This window comes from Eleginops maclovinus, chromosome 8 (genome assembly GCF_036324505.1).
Source record: "Eleginops maclovinus isolate JMC-PN-2008 ecotype Puerto Natales chromosome 8, JC_Emac_rtc_rv5, whole genome shotgun sequence".
Taxonomy (NCBI): Eukaryota; Metazoa; Chordata; class Actinopteri; order Perciformes; family Eleginopidae; genus Eleginops; species Eleginops maclovinus.
In genome coordinates, this window is record NC_086356.1 from 6,878,260 (window position 1) to 6,897,930 (window position 19,671).

Below are 19,671 nucleotides of genomic sequence, written 5' to 3' on the forward strand. Positions count from 1 at the left end.
TGAGCGCGCACACGCAGACACTTGTCAGCACCTTGTACACGGACACGTACACACCAACAGGTCGGCGTGTCATTAGGGAGGTCCACATGGCTCGTATAAAAAGCTTGTCCAGCAGGAAGGGAAGAAAGAGGGGGGGAGTGAGGAAAGGGAAGGGGAGAGAAGAAAGCGTCAGAGCAAACAGAGAAGAAGAAGGAGGTGAAGATGGAATTGGCAAAGCGGCGAAGGAGGGAAGGACCCAGAGGAGTGAGTGAGAAGAGCAGGGATGTACAAAGCAGGCGAGTTCTGAGGATCCTCCAGAGGGTTAATCCATTCATCACTGATGCTGTGTGTGTGTGTGTGTGTGCGTGTGTGTGTGTGTGTGTGTGTGTGTGTGTGTGTGTGTGTGTGTGTGTGTGTGTGTGTGTGTGTGTGTGTGTGTGTGTGTGTTCAATAAATCACTTCCTCCTGTTCAGCCCTGTGCCTATTTTTACACCTTTCTAACATACAATCTACCAATTATTGCTTACTGTATGGTTTCCTTCCTCCTTTGATATCTTTCCTTTTTTCCATTATCCATTCCCTTTTTTTTACCTATATCATTTAATATATATTTAATATGTTGGTTTTAAACGTTATTTATTGCCCCAATGATCCAGGAACAATGGGAAAAATATTAAAATATAAGTTGATTGAGAAAAGGAAAGGAAGCTGAATTTGAATTAAGGGAATAAGATTAAGGAAGGATGGAGTCCTGACATAATAAGAGAGATGTGGTACCAAGAAACACAAACAGAAGAGTAGGAGAAAGCAAAGTCACCAGATACAAGCACACATCGAGAGACGAGAACTGGCCTTGAGAGTCGACGATATAGAGAAAGAGGGGGTGGTAGATCACAGGGAGACAAGAACTAAATGTAAGAGAGTGGAGTGCAGATAACACAAAGAGCAGAGAAAGGTTTGAGATCGAAAGAAAGAATGAAAAAAAGAGTCAGAGACAGTGTGGGGGAGAGAAGGGAGAAGAGAGGCTGAGAAGGAGAGTAGTCTATACTCGGATCAATGGATGGCCTGTCCTCTGCTGTGTCTGCATTTCCTCTGGCTCGCACAATAAGGCCCTCTCACTACACCGGGGAGAATGTGTATGTGTGTGTATATCAGTGTGTAAAAAGGAGGGAATGTCATTCCGAGAGAAAATGACCCCTTGGCTCTAGACTCTTTTCTTAATATTAGAGGTCAACGGTCGGTCTTCCGAGCCGATTTTCAATCGGCGGGTTTTTGTGCCGGACCCAGTGGAAGTGCATCTCATCTGTGCAGGGAGCCTTTATCTGTCAGTGTGAATGCCCAAAGGTTTTTATCTGCCGAGTGTGAGGGTGAGAGTGTTTGTCTATGTGTTAGCCCCGGCGATGTGGACTACACACAGTGTTCCTTGTACGAAACGCGACTAACGGATTTTGATATTTGTGAGATTATCTGTCAACCACTTTCGTTTTAAAAGGGAAAAATAGCATTGCAGGGTTTGAATAAAGTAAAATTCAAGGACTTTTAAAGCACATCAAAAGGTGAACAGAATGAATATTGTGGAGAATGATTGTATCCATTGAGAAGGATAAGTGCTCTTGGCCACTTATGCAGTTCTTGCACTTTCTCATTGAGACATCCAGAGACAGCAGCATTTGAAACCTTTGTTAAAAAACATTAAGAATGCTTCAAGGGGTTTATCTCAATTCAAACATTATCCTAACCTTGACAACAGCAATTAAAACTAACCTTTTTTTTCCATCGAACATTAAAGACTTTCTAAACACCCTGTTCCCAGAGCCTTCAGGATATCTTCAGATTACTTGTTTAGTCTGACCAACGGTCCTCAATGCTAAGTATTTAATCAATAATTGAGTTAATTGACTAACCATTTCCGTACTAATGGATGGCTTAATGGCTGTATGATGGCTGATGGCTGCACAGCTGAAGATAAAGTTCTCTGTTTTTTGTTTTTTTTTACCAGGGACGGCTCGATGAGCAACTGAAATCTCTGCACATTGTGTGAAAGGCTGGAAAAGAGGACGGGGTGTGTGAATTCATTATTAGCAAATGGGAATGCAGCATCAGCAGGTAGAAGTGTACGGCCTCGATAATGACACATCAGCTGCTTTTATCCTCCTCCTGCAGATTAACTGAACTAAATTGATTTGTGAGGGATGCTCAGCCGTTTGTTCATTACATCAAAATGATGCAGTTAGACCAAAGAGGTTCAATACAATCATACAATAAAGGTTGTTGTTGCTCGGACGAAGTGTGAATCAAGACATGCTAAGCTGCATTTCTGTAATATGTAGTCCAAAATGCACAATCTTGTCCAGCTTCTACATTTTATTCTTGATTATTTAATGTTTTTCTGGGTGTTGGCCTATTAGGGTTAGGAAACTCAGATTGGCATTTGGAACTGTTGTAGTTCAAACAGTGAATCACTGAAAAATGTATCACAATTAAGTGTCAGCACTATCTTTATAACTGGGAACAAAGATATTGAAAGGTGTTAGAAGGATTTTTCCACCAGCTTTCTGGGTTATGTATTATGAACAGCACCCTGTGGGTTGCAATATCAGGAATCATTCTATTATATCTAATTCTTGAAATTAGCTTCCCTGCTACCAATCAATTTTGTAGCGGTACAAAGCCGGATATCTCATTACGCCATGCTTAAATTGAAATTTACCGCCCCGCCACTGTTTAACCTCACTCAGGCCTTTAGCAACGATCAAGTTTATTTTTAGAGACAAGTGATTTGGCCGGCAGACAGACAGCAGACAGCTTCACCGGTTGTGAGGGCGCAATAACACCGGGCCACGGACCTGTACAAGGGTATCAGCTCACAAGGGTGTGTGATAGAGAGAGAAAGACAAAGAGAGATAGGGTGAGACAGCGGGTGATGAGGCGTGTGCATGTGTGTCCTCCAGCAGCCATGATGCATTAGTGTAACCTGATCCCCATCCTCCCCTGTGAGCCCTAACCTTGAGACAGACAGAGATGCAGGTTGCAGATACTCCGCCGTAAATGAGGCTGTTGCTCTTCATCACTGCATCTGTCTAATATTAGACAACCTAGTCCGTAAAAGTCATATTGCTATGCATCGTTTAGGGGTGATGGAGTTTGCTGCCATTAGTCATTTCCAGAGAAAATGAGGTTACTTTTTGTGTGTATTTCAGAATGAGGCACTGTGGTTGATTATTTTGTTATTATTTGTAAGAATGTTGCCAGAACACAGCAGTTGTGTAACTAAGCCTAAAAATAATTGTCAAAAACGGCCAATTTGGGCCAAATTATGGAAATAACCGACCAAAGAAAAACAAAAAAGAATGAAAATGTGAACAGATATTTGTTTTGGGAACCCTAAATTAGTCAGATAACCCTAAAAAAGTAGGCTTGTGGTACAACGCCCATAAATGTTGAAGTTCTTTAAAATGTGATCATGTTTAGGATGCAACTAGCCACTTCTATTCCATTCTTCACTTGAAATATTTGAATTTATATGATATTATAAATCCATTATCTGCATCAACACCAGTGTTATTTATAGTAGGCGTTACGACAAAGATTACCAGTGCAGCATAATCTAATAACCTGTTTATCTTGGACTTTATTCTACTGCATTGTTGGACACATTGATTAGCATCCAAAAAGTATTAAGTCAAGTTCTGTAGTAAAAGGATTAAACATCCTGGCGCTGCAAAGCAGATGTTTCATTACACCCTTTTGCTTCATTGTGAAAAACCGCGTTATGCCTCAGAGTCATTTCTTTCATTAAGGAACCTTGGTCATTATTGGCCCAACTATGACGAAACTCACAATTGAAATTCTTCATCTCGAATACATTTAATAATAATGGGGTAATATTGCCCATCTTATTCTCTTGCATTAAATAATACTATTCCCAGGGCCCATTAAGAAACTTAATCATCGGGGCTGCGGAAAGATAATTACAGCTGATGATATTCACAGATAAGTCAAAGACGATCACGTGATCTTTGTCACTACTTTCTTTCTTTTAGTTTTACTTTCTGGAGTTTCTTTAAGCCTCACGACTGATATCTTGGTTAAGAAGTGTTAAAGCACTGGGAATGCCGCAGTTGAAGAAAAAAAAAAAACGCATCAAAAGAAGAAAGAGCTGAAGATAGAAAGAGGTGAAACTGGAATTAAAAAGACAAAAAGGTATAAAAATAGACATGTGGGAAGCAGAGCGATAAATCATTTACAGACTAAGGTTATCAGCGTTTAAATATTCATTATGGGGTGTCAAGGCGAAGCTTTTAGATCTTGTGGGATACAGTTTCGTTTTTCTCATTTGATGTTTATGTTTGCTAAATTATGCATCAAAACCAATGGTATAAATACTCTTTGTTGTTTGTTTAGGGAGAAGCTCCTGCCAAAGATCGAGGTTTAAATCCCACTGGAGTCACCAAAATATAAAAGCGTATGAACTCAGGTCACTGCAATAAAACATGCATTAAACAGTAGATCTTCATACTGTATTGGATAGACAGGAAGCAAAATGAGTGCAGTCTGACATTTGACATATTAGGTCGGCTCACTGCATCACCATTGGCTACAACGTTCTTTATTAGGATCCCTGACATGTTGATGGACACATAGTCCATTAACCTGGGTCTACTTTATAAGAATCCTGTTAGAGGATGATTATTCTCTTTAATTTACCATTCACATTTCACTGCAGTTTATTGACCTGTTCAATGACATTTTAAGATGATATGCATATCTGTGTTTGTAGTGATGTTTTAAAGATAATTGCTATTTTGAGTTTCACTAAAAGTGATCAAAATGGAAAATAACAGGTTGACTTAAAATATAACATTGGCTTGTAAATGCAACGTATGTACCACAAAGAGGAAGGTCTACTTTGGGATTTAAGCCTTTGCAGACAATTTACGTGTACACAAACCTAATAAACACAATGCAGGAAAGGGAAAACACCCCAAAACTGACATCCACAGAAAAGTATGCAGTGCACATGACGTAAAGTGCTCAATCTTTTTTTTGTTGCATATCCACCCGCTGTAATTACCACCATTTCAAGTACTCTCCTCATAGCCGTTCACATTCCCTTTTCCTCACTTCCTTTCATTTTCTACTGTTTTCCATCTGCATTATTCTTTTTCCTCTAGCTCTCTGCCCCTTGTATCTCCTCCTCATCTAGTTTCCCTTCCCATCTCAATCTACATCTATCTTTTCTAATACCCATCCATCCTTTGTCTCTTCCTTATTCTCTTCTCCGCTTCACTCTTGCTTCTCTCTTTATCTATCTCTATATTACTCTCTCCCTCTCCACTCTCTGCTGGGTGTCTTATTCCCTCTCTCTCTGGGAGTAGCAGACCTCCTGACGGCTTAATATTGATCCTTCCATCTCCCTCTCGTTCTGTCTTGCACGCACACACATTGCACACATGCATGCATTAGGGTGACAAGATAAAAGGGTTTGTATGCCCCAAGGCGAAGCAAAACATGAGGCCAGAGGCTCTCAGCCTCTCGTACGCGTATCGAAAACAGAGACACTTAACAAACCCAAGGCCGTGAACAGGTTCCCATATCTGTGGAAGGAAGCGTCCGAAATCACCGTTAGATTTATGTACTACAACATTATTTTTATCTGCGGCTCGAGCTCGGCGTGAGACTCGTGAAACATTTGTCAGAGGGTTGCCTCAGTAAGCTTTAGGCAACCAGCGTGCTGTAGTGTCTGTGAAAGGAAATTTCCGGATAATAACGCTATTTATAATCTTCGCCTCGGGGGGGGGGGAATATTTGACTCGAACATGGAAGAAGTTCCTTGTTTTTCTGTAAAACATTGTTCCAGCAAAGCTGTCTTGGAGGTTGTGTTTATGGGGCAGTCTGTAATACATATGTAAATACATTTTGAAAAGGAGAAAGTTGAGACTCTGGTCTCTGTTTGATCAGCTGCCTTTATCCCCATTGTGTTCACTATAAGAGTTTGGTTCTGAAGCGCTCAAGTTGCAAAAAGACACAAAGATATCACAGGGTATTGAGGGTTAGGATTAAGATTTAAATCCAACAGGGACACAGACTATCATTGTTGGAATGCATCAGACACAATGATCAGCATCATTAGCAAGAAAGGAGTTTGTCAGTGGAAGTATATTTTCGGCTAATCTCTGTAAACCGATTCTGCATTGATATGAAACGTCTGAAATCAACGGCATCAGATTTGGGGTGTGGAAGCGTTTCTCAATTTGTAGTACCAACAGTTTTGGCCAATCAAGTTCGAGCTGAATTTGGTTGTGTGCTGGTAAACAGCCTGTGTTAAGAGCAAAAGACCAAGAACACATTGGGCGAAATGCAATCTCGAAACTACTTTGCTATTGTTGATGAACGATGATGAAGAATTTGCTTTAAATGTTCTTAAAAAACTGGCTACTTAGCCAACTTCTGCTCAAGCCTTGGGTCTCTAGTGGTGTTTTCACAGTATTGTCTTGGTCAAAACGTGTTAAACTAAGTTTACAAAAGACCAAAACAAATTTCACTTTCCTTTTCAGAAGTCCTATCTCAGAAATCAGTTTGCAAGCCTGTCTCTTTTTCCAGCTGGCATGCTCAGAATTCAGAGTATGAAGCTTTTGTCCAAGGCGCCTCACAGCAGTGTAGCGGCATACATTTCAGATGGGAATACAACTCCTCAACATGGCCATGTTAGTGCCATGCCCTATCCACTGCGCCCCCAAAGCTAACAAGAGGTTGTCAGGAATCGATACCTGGCATGAAAAACGATGTGACTTTCAGCTGCTGTGGCCACATCAATCACGCTATTACCATTAGCTCATCTCTCGACACTAACTTGGGCTTCTCTTGGCCGCCCCTCCCATCCTCTCTCCACTCCTATGTCACCATTTTCGCTATCCTCTTCCACTTCTCTCTATCTCTCCCCCCTCCCTCTCTCCCTGCCAGCTCAGCGGATGCCCCTTGTCACAGCTCCTATTTCAGCCTTCTGAAGTTTCCTAATTGATCGCAATTAGAGCCGTTACAGAGCAAAAGGGGGTGGGGGGCAGACAAACAGGGATGGGGAGAGAAAGTGTGTATGCGTGTGTGTGTGTGTGTGTGTGTGTGTGTGTGTGTGTGTGTGTGTGTGTGTGTGTGTGTCTGTGTGTGTGTGTGTGTGTGTGTGTGTGTGTGTGTGTGTGTGTGTGTGTGTGTGTGTGTGTGTGTGTGTGTGTGTGTGTGTGTGTGTGTGTGTGTGTGTGGGTGTGTGTGTGTGTGTGTGTGACACAGAGACGGAGAGAGATTAAAATCAATGAGTCTGTTTTGAGAGTGGTTATATTAGCAACTGGACTACATTTGACCACTGAGGTAATAAGGGGAGGGACAGGGAGACGGACAAAGAGAGACTCAGAGAGATAGGAAGTCACCGGAAGATGGACAAACAAAGCAGACTTCTGATGGGAGAGTTAAGGGACACTGAATAAAAGACTTCAAAAGGCACTGGATATAAGACACTTAACGAAGGGGGATCCTATTGGACCTTTTTCACAAGAGAAACAGCGTTAGAAATGTTATCAACAGAAGAGTTCTTAAACAATTGAATAAATAAAGTCAATGAATAAAAAGGGCAACAACTATTAAGTTCTCTCATTATCTCTGCCAGGCATAATGCCAGATATTGTAGTCGTGGTAATCTCTTTTGCAGCAGTTTATTTGGAATAATACTGGTACAATTGGCCTTATATTTGTTGTGCAGATTAAGGATTGTATGCCAAAGAACTTAACCCAAAAACAAATCTATTGAATGCTGATTTTAACTTTTTCTTTAACTGGCCAGAAGGGGTGGCAGGTGATCAACAACAACAGGGTCAAAGGTATTTCCAACATTCAGCTGGACTAAGAAATATTCTTAGCCTTTTTTTCTGGCTCAGAAACTCATTCATTTCATGTATATGGTTTGTTGAAACCATGTTAAGGACCAATCAGAATAGAGTTGGTGGGTGGGTAAAGGTTAATTATTGTCTCGATGCAGGCACAATATGATACTGTGTGCAGTTACTGCAACTGGTTGTTGAGTTATACATTCTGAATGAAAAATACAATCAAACTTCTTATCCATTGTCATTGAAAAACAACATTGTCGTTAAGTATTGTAAAACAAGTATTTTGAGGGTTACAAGCCAACTCTCAGTGTTTTACAACTTATTCAAAGATCAGTAGCAAGAAACTTCATCAGAACTTTCCAACTTGGTAGAGTGTTAATCCAAGAAGTCAGAGTAAGAGAAAAAGCAATGAAGGTGGAAGGACTCACAGGGAGAAAATAGAGATAGGGATGAGTTGGGATAAAATCAAGTGAGACAGAGTGACAAATTAACAGCCGGGAGTGAGAGAGACGGAGAGTGGAGGATTTGTAACAGAGAGATAGAGAGGCAGAATGACAAAGAGGAAGAATGACAATGGTGCCAAAGCTTCTTCCGTCCTCCTTGCAAACGTTCCTGATCTCCCTTTTTTCCACTCATTTAAATTCCTCTCCATTGTCATTACAATCCAGTCCTAACCCCCCACCGACTGGCAAATACACACACACACACAAATACACACACAAACACTGGTGGACATTAGAGTGCACATGCATTGACCTCCAGCAGTAACCGGGGCCATCCCAGGGAGCCGGGCTTGCTAATCCCTATCAATGGGCACACATGCACTCCCTCACAATGTTTGCTGGGGAGATAGGCTCAAGTTTCCCCCAGACTGCAGATGTCAATGTGACCCTAGCCTTGCTAACAAGGGGTGTGGAATAGCAAAGCAGCTTGTCACCAAGCATCCAGCGTCCTGTCAGAAACACGAGGCCAGGCAGGCCTTGTCAACACGTGTTGTGGATATGGCCCGGCCTTAATTCTATTCCTTCTCTCGCTATTCCCCGGTCAACAGTGCTTAAGAGCACAGTACATGTCAGCAATTGTATCTCACAGGGCTTTCAGTAGCATTAGCCTGCAAATGTCTTCAGAGCTGTCGAATGGCCGCAACACGGCTAGAAAATAATGTATTGTCAGCATGATCGGTACACAGCTGGGTTAATACAATTCCATGTCTTGCTCCTTGTCAGCGTTTCTAGGTCAGCGAGACGGCAACAGGCCCTGATCCTGATATTGCCTTGTCAACGTGCATAGCTACATGTGGACTGTCAACAAAAATTGTAAAAGAAGTGGGGTGAAATGATGCCTTCGTCTGCACAGTGTTGTATTATCCATCGCTGCCATGTCAGCAATGCCACTGGAACAATGCCATAACATTGACTGTCAGGAATAAAAAGCTGTAATGGCTTTAAAAGGAAGAAAATCAATCAAATAAAAGAATACAAATGTTTAAAACTAAATAGCATAGAAGACTACAGAAACATTATGTATTTTGCATAAACTTCTCAATTGCTCGGAGAAAATCAAGATCTTTTTGAGATCACACATAAAAAATGCAGACTAATTAAACAACGAAAACATATTTATAATGACAGACTATATAGACACAATTCAACTTGATTGAAATCCCTCGGATATACATTTCTAGGCAATTATCCATGGCCTGTTTTCATGTCATTTCCTTCAAAAATTGTCTATTTTAACATCCAAGCAAAGTCTTCCTGTGTCCAATGATCCCTAATTTAATCTATTAAACTGCTGTGGGGGGAAATTGAAAGGATATTAGATATTGCAAAAAGGAACCATAACAGATCCTGATTGTTGAAGTAATGAGTGGAAGTGGAAGAAGCTCTCAGCCTTTTCTACCCTAATGGATTCAATATTACCTTTTAGGTGACACAAAACACTGAGAACACACACACACACAAACACTACATGGGAGAGAGGAGAGAAACCGGAGGCAAAAACAACTGACTGACACACACGCAAACAGAGAAGACGACAAAAACAACTTGTCATATTTGTAAAAACTGAAAGTCAATTTCAAAGTCAATTTGTGCCAAACTGCTCTTGCAAAATAAATCAGGCACTGGTAGAGGGGACATTGTGGATAAATCAATGCCGTTATGATCTAGTTTAACCAAGTGTGTGTGTGTGTGTGTTGTGGCTGATTGAGAGCATAAGAGAGTAAGGCAGACTGACTTGTGTGAGTATGTTTCTGTGTATGTGTGTGTTAGTGTGTAAAGGTGATTCTGGCGACAAGGCGACACCCAAGGATCAAACGACACCGTCTCACATTACTTCCGCGCGTGCACACACCCACACACACACACCCACACCCACACCCACACCCACACACACACACACACACACACACACACACACACACACACACACACACAGTAACTCAAAGGCAGCAGATACATGCACTTTAAAGTGTTGATGACATGGTGATGCCTACTAAGCAATATTCAGACCAGCATGCCATCGGGACCAATTGCAGAAAGCAGAGACAAATTATATGTATGTCATCTTTACAAGTGCACCACATAACAGAGGCGTCTTTGAATGCACCGTAGCTTTGTACTGGGTTTAAATCTGTGTTTTTGGAGTCACTTCAGTAATTCACTCATGCCTCTATCGTCCAAAAAGTGGTAGAGTAGGCCCATGCACTAAAGAAATGACTCACTGCTTTTCCAACCAGGGTTATTCTTATTTTTGAGGTCAATAAATGCCCAATCAATAGGAAGGTGTTGTTTAGTAGTTGTTGAGTTCAGAGCTGGAAAACCGCTTAGCGTTGTGACAAAGTTAAAACAAATCCAATCCAATTTGGGGCTTTTAATTTCACTGTTATTAAGAGAGTTGACCAATTCATCTTTTACAACTTGTTTATAAAATGAAAAAAGAAAAACCGAGCAAAACTGGAATAGAAACATAATATTTATATATATTTCGCCAATAAGTGACACTAACATAACACTATATCTTTGGCTAAAAAGGATAAAAAACACATCTGCAGACTTTAGACTTGACTTTATGATCCAAACAGGTGACACGCTCACGCAGTGCCGCTTTATTTCTCTCAGAATACATCTGTGGGAGGCGAGGGGGTGGAGGAGAACTTGACATTTAAACTTTATAAAAGGTTACGGCCCACATTGTGCTAACATTTTTACTAGACGATCTCCAATTATTCGAAGAAAATAACATGTTACTTTGCATACCTTTGGCTCCGACTGATTTTATAGAGACCTTTTGAAGCCACAACATTGTTCTGTTTCTACACTGATGTCAACAGTTCCAGGGAAATTGTAAAAAATAAAATATGGAGGAAGACGTGCTGTCTGATTTTCATTGCTCGCAGCTGTGAGCCTGTAAAGTTCTTCTAACCTGCTTGCATCGTTCCTTTTGACAACTCAATGCCATAAATAAAAACGATACGACTCCAGTTGGTAGTGCCAAACACAGATGAACCACAGGAGAATACTTGAAAGTCAACGTAATCACCAGGTCACTGAACCTTCCTTGATATCCTACATTTTAACACAACGCTGCTCAAAGCAAACAAAAATAGTCTTAAAAAAGTACAACATTTATTACTTTTTAGGTTAAAAAAACAGATGCTATGACATCAAAGTTGAGCATGTGTCAACTCTTTGAGTGGTCCGATGACTTAGGTGAAGCACCAACCAATCAAACGTTTCTAGTCCGCCAATTCTCTGTTTTATTAAAAGAAATGGAAGCCCTTTTAGCCATTAGCCACTTCCAATGGGCGACTGAGCAGTTCAGAGGTGGCATTCTGCCGGGAATGCTTCTTGCTTATGCCCCTTGAAATGTAAATGTAGAGTAAAAAACAAAAAGACCTACCCCTCCTGGGTCTTTCTTCTCCACAATTGATTTAATGTGTTCCTCACTTCTTTGTGTACCATGATTATGGGACATGGCATATGCCTTTGCTGCGAGCCAAACGTCTCGACGGAGGAGAGTTAAATTATTGAACTTGGACTCGATTACAGTTCTGGCGAAAACACAATTGCGGAGTAATTATACTGCATTATACCTGGTTGTCAGCGGTAACCCTGAGGCGACTGCAGGCTGGTGTCCTCGGTTCAAATCCCCAAAGCTGGCATGAGGGTGGGGTGGGGGTCTGGCTGTGTGGAAAGCAAATGAGTAATAGCCTCCCCTCCCTCATCGACTGGAGGGAAGCTGCCCTGAAGCAAGGCCCTTAACCCCGTGATTTCTCCGGTGCAGCTGCTGAGTAAGCGACATTTTTGCATTTGCTGATTCTGGTATGCAAATATCATCCGTCATTCAGGGGCAAAAATAAATCTGTCAGGACCGGCTGCACTTTTTTTCTTTTTAAAGAGGTATTAAACCGTAGCTTCAGGAGTTAATAAAAGTGTGTTTACATGCTATGAGTGTTCAAAGCTTAGCGGCAGGCATGGGCTTCCCTGTATGTAACCTTATAGTCCTGAGCTGTCAGCATGAAGGCATGGCCGTGGCCTTCGTGGAATCTGGATATCTGTCTACGTGTGTGTCCACTCAGTCTGCGTATTTCCTGTACGTGTGTGTGTGTGTGTGTGTGTGTGCGTGTGTGTGTGTGTGTGTCCTTGCGCGCTAACATTTCTGAAGTTTCACCTATCTGACCGCCGTGTAGCTTGGCATTTCTGGACAGAGGAATTCTATACGCCTCCACGGAGTCCTTTCAACGCCCGCCACCACACACATCACACATCCTACTGCTGACACATGCATGTCACCACGGCAACCAGATACAGCCGAAGACATATTACTGACAGAGAAGCAGAGAGACCACCTTACCGGCGGGCCAGAGGTTTACAGCAGCTGTTACAAACACTTTTTGAATCATAAAATATCTAGAGATTTTCCAACTGTTTTTTTTTTCTCGAAATCATTGCCTGAAAGCAGTTCATTGGGATCTTCCTCACATATGCCAAACAGGTTCACAGTAATTCCGAGGCGCCTCGCACATGTGGCTCCCATTGTTGATTTGATCTCGTACAGAGTGCCGAGTACTGAAAACATCATCTTCAAAGTGTTTCATGTGATGGTAGAAGACGTTTACAAGGCAGCGCGGATTCACTGCTTTTGCGGTTGAGCAGGGAGAGACAAAAGGACCAGAGCAACGATTATGTCAATTTACACAGGAAATAAAATGAGTTTCACACAGCCCCTGCTTTCTGAGTCTTACTCAGCACAAAATAACAAAACAGCACATGAAGGCTAAGCAATTGGGATTTAATTTGAAGACATCGTACATTGTCTCATCAACTCACCTTGGACAGGACGAAACGTCAGCACGATCCTCCTCTTCAACCTGTCAACAAAGAAATACAGAGTAAGTCACTGTGTCCACAGAAAATGAGCAGGGAATCTCATGATCACTTGCATTTCATTCTGAGAAAACATCCAACAGTTGGTCATGAAAAAGGGGAGATTTCAAGTGACTTTTCTTTAGATTTGTAGACACGCTGGTTATGACCCCATAAAGGAAGCTAATCTACGCTGATATTGAGAATCCTAGAAACACCCTGGAGAGGTTGCCACGCTGGAAAGACCCTATTTGGAAAGATAATCCAATCATAGAATCCTAAAAACCCCTCTAGAGGTTGTAAAATGTACCATTTTTTTTGTTGTTGTTGTTGTTGCAAGCATGTACATTCTAATAAAGATCCTGTTTAGAGATTCTTCTCGATTAAGTTCTCCTCATACTCGCCTTTATTGTCTGGTAACTTCTCTTTGACGTCATGAGGGCAGGGAGAATAAATAATAACAAAGCAAATTACAACCGGCACTAAGGGAATACAACTGCCCCTTACAAAGCTACGTCATTTAGCCATTCTGGATATTATTGACATGTGTCTCTTTAAATGTTGCTGTCCAATGGACCCAGGGACAGTTCTTACATCAACCAAAGATGTGCAGGAAACTGATTTCATATTTAAATAAGACATTTTGACGTGGAAAAAAATAAAAAAGGTGGATTCAGCTTTGACAATTTCCCTAAGGCTCTGCTTTTTAGAAATCTGCCACAGTTGTTACGACCCCATAAAGAAAGCTAATCTATGATGATATTGAGATTCTTAAAACCCCCTAAAGGGAGTTGTGAAATTGACTTAGATTTTGTTGCAAGCATGTACAGTGTAATGGAAACACGGTAAAGAGATTTGCTCGTAAAGTTCTCCTCACTCTTGCTTCTCCAGGCTATCTCTTCTGCGATATTTCTTCAATTATTCCTATCATTCCACTATCTCTATCCCCACCTATTTTTTCCTTCCATAATGGTCTATTTAAATCGGGCAGGTTAAATCTGAACATGTGCTCGCCATAGGCAGTGCAGTGAAGCCTTATCTACTCTGTGCATTCGTCTCTCCCCTTCCTCCTCCACCGCTGCTTCTTCCCCATCTGGTTTCCATTCTCCCCACCTGCCCATCAGTGTGCAGGCAGAGACAGGTGAGCCTATTACACGCTTCTCACTCCGTCTACTACACACACACACTTCACGGTAACTTAGCACGCCACGCACATCAGCCAAAATCGGCTGCACTGTAAAACGGCTGTTACTGCAGCCACGTCACGCTCCTGATGAAGCAGTCTGGTGTCGCAAATTAAAAAAAGGGGCGAAAAACTCCAAAAAAGCAGAATGGAAGAGAACAGGACTATTTAATACCACATTTAAATGTCAGGTGTAATTAGGACAACCTTTACAAGAGGTAAGTGACTTAAAATCCACTTGGAAAGTATGGGTAATGCTGCATACAGATCTAACTCAAAGTGACAGTAATATATGAGGGGGGGGGGGGGTTTAACAAGGAGTCGATCAGTATCATTGCCGCTATTTTGGAGATTTTAGCAGAATCCTTTGTGCAACCCCCACTCACTACAATGACAGTTCAACGTTACTCTCAAGGAAACAGCCCATGTGTTATTAAACTGCACTCAATGATACAAAATGTTCTAAATGCTAACAGCGAAGCTGGGCGCAGAGACTTGCAGTGCTAACAGCCAGGTATGTTTCGTTTCTATGGTGACCTCCTCATGTTGACTTGCACCACTACATACGGCTGTTATCTGATTGTTTCAGTGTCGAAAGGTCAGCCTTTAAGCGCATTGCTCGGTGACAATTTAGAGCGACGTGCAACACTGAGGGAACTGCTTCCAATTACTGGGCTGGCACTGCTCTCTCCATAGAGACACACTGGTAACTCCAGTGCAGAGTTGTTTTACCACCGCTTTATATATGTTATATTCTGTTTTCTTAGTAAAACGAAATGTAAACCAACCAATCATAAATGGAAAGCAGTTAAAGAAGTAGATATACAAATCTTTCCCAAGTTCAGATTCCTTCTTGTAAATTCATTCATTTGTTCATTTGTCAATGGAAAACATCTTTCAATATGTTGGAATTGACTCAATTTCTTGACTTTTTTGGAAGAGAAAATAATATGATGGCTGCCCAAAAGTCTGGTTGAGATCCAATCAGATAATACATATTCCGGATTATATTTACCTATCCCTCGGGTCCTAAAAGTGATGATCGAGGGACCAAAAGACAACCCCTGTCAATTTACTACAGCAAGAAAAAGTAGAAAAAACCACAGCTCAATAGTTTTCAGAAGGCATATGAATGCTTTTCCTTCATAGTCTTGTTGTGTAATAATCACAGCAATCAGTTGCTTTTTAATCCCCACTTAAGACCCACTTGTGAACTTGCACGGACTGCAGTAAAGATAGTTCCCAGATATCATGTCTCCCAACACCACGATAAATCTGATCTTCAGTTACAGCTTTGTTTTGTAGTTGTCGCTGTTTTTAATGTAGAATCAGGGCAGCGCCTCTCGTTTCTCTGGAGACATGAGTGGCTGAAAGGCTATTTATTTGCAGAAAACCTGCTTGCTTGGTTGCTTGGCTGGAAGAGAGAAGAAGTAGGGGAAAATAAGAAGAAATGGTGCTGGTGGGAGAGATTTGCTGATGCTGCTGGCAGCAACGTTGCAGAACGTGCTATCATGTGAAACATCAGTTTTTGGGCGCTCATGCTCTCCCTCTTCATGTTCTTGTTTGTTCCTCCTCTATCTGACGCTCCCCTTGTCTCTCTAGCTCCTTTTTTCTTCCTCTTCACTTTACACTCCTCGCCTCTCCACACAGTCACACACACAGTCACACTACCCATTTCTCTCTCGCTTTTCCAGACCTTGACACCAGCTGTACTTTTCCAATTCAGCAGTTCTACAACTCTCTAAATGACACCATGTGATTTTATACCAGCTCAAAACACACACATAATATCGACACTAAACAAAAAAAGCACAGAAAAATAAACCTGAAACAAAACCAGAGCAAATCAGCAAAAACAAATCCCACTGGCCTTTACGCAGTTCCAGAAATGAAGCTTGAACATATTAGCATTAGGAGAATGGAAGAAAGAGATACCAAGTGGATAGGAAGAGAGTGCTCAATATACAGTGAGAAGGATTACACTCGATGAGATGTGAACAGCTAGAAAAGACTCTCGGAGATAATTACACACTCAGCGTGCGTCTTTTCAACACCTCCTAACAGCAGATCACCCCCAAATCCGTAGCCGCGGAATTCCAAACTCCATACTTATCATTAATTTTTAAGTAATATTCAATCATAACAGCGCAGCAGGGGTTGGGTGTTCACTTCAGTGAGCAGCACATCCTAGTAGAATTTGAAAATCATGGCCCTACATCCTGATTCAGGATACACACAGAGGAAGACAAGACAAAAGATTTAATGTCAGAAAACTGGAGTCAAGATTACAAATTCATTGAATGAGCCAAAAGTTAGTCAAGTTTAAACTTGTGTTGGTGCCCAGTAGTTGTTTACAATGCTTCACTGTATATACTGTTCATTATTCACTATACATATCCCTAAACTTATGTAAATATTAGAAACAGAAACAGAATACTTTACAGGCCCCGAATAAACAGGGGATGGATGTCTGGTCGGTCTGCTGGCGGACGAGTGGAAGGCAGCAGGCTTACACTGAAACTGTGATTTCTGAAATAGATCTTTTGTCTTCCTTTTTTCTGTAGAGGGAAGTAAAGAAACTGTAGATCTGGATGTATTTGTTGTCTGAGGAGCAATATATGACTTTGCAGCTTTAAGACATGAAGAAGCTATTATTTTCTGCTTCGTTCTAATGCATTATTTTTGCCGAAAAGTGGGCGGGGCACTAATTTTGGCCCAAAATGACGTTAGAGCACTTCTTTATTCTTCTGGATGCAAATATTTATTAAAACATACAAAGTTAAAGTAAGTTAATGTGCAACAAAAATAAGAAAGTAAGAAATTAAAGTAAAAATATGCATTATGTAAGAAGTATACTCTGCACCATCTTTTGCACCTGGTTAGATTGTACTGTTACTCTGTGCTATGAAAATACCATTGACTCTAATCTAAAGTGGTTTTGTTTACTAGTGACCAAAAGATGAGCAAACCATGGCTTACAAAAATGTCAGCTTGCAAGAACAAACCAAAAATAGACAGAAAATGAAAAGGTTACCAAAGCAAAGTCTCAACTATAAATCAATGGGCTAAAATGAGTCATAGGAGCCATTGAACTTTATACGGTACAAAATTCAATGCAAAATCCAGCCTACAGTCCCCAAAGACTGCCCTTCTGCTCTGTTTGCCTGCCTGTTCTGTTAAAGCCAGGGCTATTATTAGCAGGTGAGGGGATCAGGTTAAGAAGATGAAGGCTAAGAGAACATGGAGAGACAGAGATATTTCACCAGTAAGGGGGGGAATCCCCGCTGACAACAGGTTGACCTGCCAGTTTATTTTCAGACAATAAAATGAATTAACTACAAGCATCGCAGCACAGCGCGAGCTAATGGAGGAGAGGAAGTCTTAAATTAATAATTGATGATCTCGTTTTTTTTGTAAAAGTGCAGTTTTGTTTGAACGTGTCTCGAGATAAAAGGGAATATTACAGTATGTTGTGTTGCCGGCATCTAAAAGAACAAAGAGGACAGAGAAGAAAGATGCAAAAAGGGAGCAAGGAAAGGTACAATGAGAAACTTAAATCAATAAAAAAGCAAGCAAATGTAAAAGCTTAAAAGAGAGCTCTAAAGACAGCAAATATAAATAATCAGTCCCATCTTTGCCACTATTACTTCTTCAAGCGTATAGCTGTCTAGTCTGATGTAAAATCTGGAAAGTCGCAACAGCAGCTCATCTCCACGTTAGCATTTATAAATAATCACCTTATTTGGGGAGGCGGAGGGATATTTCAAAAAATATGTTGGAGAAAATGAAAACTGAAAACAAAAAACTCAGCGGTAGAGGTTAAGAAATCATACTCGGGGCAGAGACAGTTCAGAATATAAGCCTCATAATCTGCTTCATAACTGCCATCTGACATCACCGCAGCAGATGCTTCATCTTGGAGTCTGTTTTCTCCGCCTGTAATAATGTAATGGGTGGGGGTCTCTGTCATTCTCTAATGTAATGCAAACAGAGAGGACAAATGGACAACAGACATGGATGGTTTAGTACAGCCATGGAGAAGGGGAGGGAATGCAGCCAGCAAATCAGCTTGGATACAGATTTGTGACAATACTTTTTTTTATGTAAACGCAACGAAATAATGGGTGGATTTTATGTTTGAGGCCGGATCTGTCCTACGTGCATTTCACAATTACTGACGTGGTTTGTATGGCCTCCTCAGACGGGGAATGAGAGAAGTTTGATGTCACAAGTTGTAAAAATGTTTGTTGATGCTCAAAATCTGCAATAGCTTAGTTATTGCGTAGTATAGGCAGAACTTTTTGATCTAAAAAAATAACAATTTACATCCAGTTTAACATGGATTTGCCAGAGTAATGGCTAGATCATGCATAACCTGCCAGTTTGAAATGTAAAATTCAATCAGATTCAGTTCAAACATGTAATTATCTAACTTATTAAACAAGTCTTCACTTAGTTACATTAAGCAATGGTTCTTACTGTTCCTTTTATCCAATTGTACGTAACATAATTGAATGAATAACCCTGTTAAGTGTTTGTAAGACTCTGTGAGAAAGATGTATAAAGGAAACCCTTCAATTGCAATGTGCTTTTCTCTGTTTTTCTCAGACAGCAATAGGATTTATACATCCTGCTCAGAATGACACTCAGTAAAGGTCAAGAAGGGGGTCAACGATTTGTCACAGCCTAGGGCAATCACCTGTCACTATAACAGAATAGTCACACTAAGATACTGTCGTGCACACTTTAGAAAAATGATTTCTAGCTGCAAGAATGGGAAAAATATATATCTCCTTAACAGAACGAAAAAACACATTTGTTCTACACTTGACAAGAATGTAATTTTAACTTGATACTTGGCAGTCATGTAATGAAAACAACCTTCAATTTCACACAAGTGCAGAGAACACGACTGCAGGCTATTACTTATTATTTATAATTCCCAAAACGCACCTTTGTTCAATACTGAGTGACATTAAAACGATCAAATGTTGAGCACAAACTGTGTTTAAATCAGAGTAAAAAGGCAGAATTAGAAAATAATATGACAGAAGGAGGTGAGCTTTTGATGTTGGCTCTTAAATCAGAATGTTGGGATGATACTGCGTGATGTATTTTTCTTAAATAAGAAAGAAAGTCAAAGATGTCACCGTGGGCTTCTGTGAACCTCAGTATTAGATCCTCTGGAGGAAAATACGTTGAGAAAAAAAATCTTCATGAGGGTAGCAACAAACTTTAAATATGCCAAGCAAACTTCATGGCC

General features: G+C 40.9%; 1 protein-coding gene across 3 annotated transcripts in view; it reads right to left on the minus strand.

Annotated features, from left to right (window-relative positions):
• The window catches only part of cntfr (ciliary neurotrophic factor receptor), a 213,303-nt gene that overhangs the window by 161,198 nt on the left and 32,434 nt on the right, over nt 1-19,671 (minus strand). For all 3 annotated transcript variants that reach the window (XM_063888900.1, XM_063888901.1, XM_063888899.1), the window contains one exon: nt 13,190-13,230. The gene's annotated coding sequence lies outside the window, so the exon portion shown is untranslated. The remainder of the gene's footprint in view (nt 1-13,189; nt 13,231-19,671) is intronic.